The sequence below is a fragment of the Colobus angolensis genome, unplaced genomic scaffold, assembly GCF_000951035.1.
Source record: "Colobus angolensis palliatus isolate OR3802 unplaced genomic scaffold, Cang.pa_1.0 Scaffold208, whole genome shotgun sequence".
Lineage (NCBI taxonomy): Eukaryota > Metazoa > Chordata > Mammalia > Primates > Cercopithecidae > Colobus > Colobus angolensis.
The window spans coordinates 734239-737045 of NW_012115244.1; the positions used below are offsets into that span (position 1 = coordinate 734239).

Sequence of the window (2807 nt, forward strand, 5' to 3'; positions counted from 1 at the left end):
CTCTGTCACCCAGGCTGGAGTGCAGTGGCATGATCTCGGCTCACTGCAATCTCCACCTCCTGGGTTCAAGCGATTCTCCTGCCTCAGCCTCCTAAGTAGCTGGGTCTACAGGTGCATGCCACCGTGCCCAGCTAATTTTTTTCTGGGATGGAGCCTTGCTGTATTCTATTGCCCACACTGGAGTGCAGTGGCATGATTTCAGCTCACTGCAGTCTCCACTTCTGTTCCATTTTAGATAGTTTCTATTGCTCCGTCTTTAAGTTCACTTTTTTCCTTCTGCATTGTCTAGTCTGCTGATAATTCTGTCCAATACATTTTTCATTTTAGGGACTGAAGTTTTCATTCCTAGAAGATAAAATTGTCTTTTATATATCTTTCATGTCTCTAATTAACATGCTCATGTCTTCTACTTTCTGGAACACATGGAACTTATTTATAACTGTTTTAATGTCCTTGTCTGCTAATTCTACCATGTTATTTTGGGGGGTTGGTTCCAACTGACTAAATTTCCTCCTTTTGGGTTATGTTTTTCACTTTTTCATTTTTTAATCAGATGTCAGACAGTGTTCATTTTATACCTTGTTGGGTGCTGGATAATTTTATATTCCTATAAATATTCTTAAACTTTGTTCTGGGATGCAATCCAATTATTTGGGAACAGCTTGCTCCTTTTGAGGCCATCATACTTTGTCAGTCTGGGCCGGAGCAGCCTTCAGTCAAGGGCTGGACTTTCTACACTCTTGAGACAACACCCTCCCAAGGACTCTACATGTGAATTATGAGGTTTTTCTTCTCTGGCTGTGGGCACAGCTATTTTTGGCACTGTGTCAACTTTAAGGATTTTTCTTGCTGTTCTTTCCAGCTGGTTCTTTTCCAGGCCTGGGTATTTTACTCACATCATGCATTCATCAATGCTCAGCTGAAAACTCAAGGAGGAACCTCTGTAGGTCCCCAGATGCTCTCTGTGCCCTGCCCTCTCCCCAGCATTCTACTGTCAGCCTTATCCCCCCTGCCCTCCCCACCCTTCCAAATGCTGTCTCTGCACTCAGATAGCTCACCAGGCTCCACCTGGGCTCCCTCTTGGTGCTCTCTGGCCAAGACACTCTCGGAAGCTGTGAGTTGGGAGAACCATGGGGTCACCTCATTTGTTTCCTCTCTCAGGAATCCCTGTCCTATGATGGCTGATGTTAATGTCTGAAACTGTTGTTCCATATGGTTTGTCTGATTTTTTATTGTTTCAGGAAGAAAGATAAATCTGGTCCCTGAAATTCTATCTTGGTTGACATATGAAATATTCTTGAGGCCGGTGGCTCAAGCCTGTAATCCCAGCACTTTGGGAGGCCGAGACGGGCAGATCACGAGGTCAGGAGATCGAGACCATCCTGGCTAACACGGTGAAACCCCGTCTCTACTAAAAATACAAAAAACTAGCCGGGCGAGGTGGCGGCGCCTGTAGTCCCAGCTACTTGGGAGGCTGAGGCAGGAGAATGGCATAAACCCGGGAGGCAGAGCTTGCAGTGAGCTGAGATCTGGCCACTGCACTCCAGCCTGGGTGACAGAGCGAGACTCCGTCTAAAAAAAAAAAAAAAAAAAAATTCTTGAGTTTATTTTCAATCTAGTTAATCCATAAGAAGATAATGTTTCGCATTTTAAAATCTACAGTCAATTGGGAATGTGCCCACCTAAATAGTAACACCTCCCCGACCTCACACGCCATCCGCATCACAGACTCTCCCTGAGAATCAGGCAGTATAATGATCTAGTAATGAGGTGATGACGGAGAAGAAAAGCACTGTCCAAGGAAGACTCCTTTCTATTTGCAGAAAAAAAGAGATCAACTATAAAATATGCCACAAATAACTTTCAAGGATAACCTCTTGCTGCTTCATTTGTCGTATTTTCCATGATTGTGCAGGCATTCTAAACCTATCATTTTTGCATTTTGGGGGAGGAACTATAAAATGGTAAACATTTTTGAGTATTAGATATAATTTAAAAATTCATGTTATACATTGAAAACATGCTCATAAAACTAAATTTGAATAGCACAGAATAAGTTGTAAGCTCCACCATAGATGACTTTCTTGTTATTAGAAACACGAAGATAAATAAAACCACTTCTATTGTATTCACAAAAATATACCGAGCGCCCAGGACAATACCTGGCATATAATAGGCACTATATTACTAATTATGGAGTGACTGGACTATGGAAGCTTTTTTTTCTCTTTGAGATGGAGTTTCGCTCTTGTTGCCCAGGTTGGTGTATAGTGGCTCAATCTTGGATCACTACAACCTCTGCCTCCTGGGTTCAAGTGATTCTCCTGCCTCAGCCTCCCAAGTAGCTGGGATTATAGGTGTACACCAGCATGCCCAGCTAATTTTTTGGATTTTTAGTAGAGATGGGGTTTCACCATCTTGGCCAGGCTGGTCTCGAACTCCTGACCTCATGATCCGCCTGCCTCGGTCTCCCAAAGTGCTGGGATTAGAGGCGTGAGCCACTGCGCCTGGCCTAGAAGTTTTTATAAAATATCTTTGCAACACTGACGATGTTTGGAAATGTTAACAATTTGCGGGGTGTGTGTCCTTCCAGACATTTTCCATGCATACACAATCACATAAATGTACCTAAGTGTACACAAAAACCATATAATTTAAAAATAAAACTCTAAAGCCAGGCGTGGTGGCTCACATCTATAATCCCAGCACTTTGGGGGCCGAGGAGGGTGGATCACAAGGTTAGGAGTTCAAGACAGCCTGACCAATATGGTGAAACCCTGTCTCTACTAAAAATACAACAATTAGCC

The 2807-nt window shown here is 43.2% G+C and overlaps 1 protein-coding gene across 1 annotated transcript in view; it reads right to left on the reverse strand.

Moving 5' to 3' along the window:
* Positions 1-2807, reverse strand: part of MOV10L1 (Mov10 RISC complex RNA helicase like 1) — a 70015-nt gene that overhangs the window by 25675 nt on the left and 41533 nt on the right. The window lies entirely within an intron of this gene.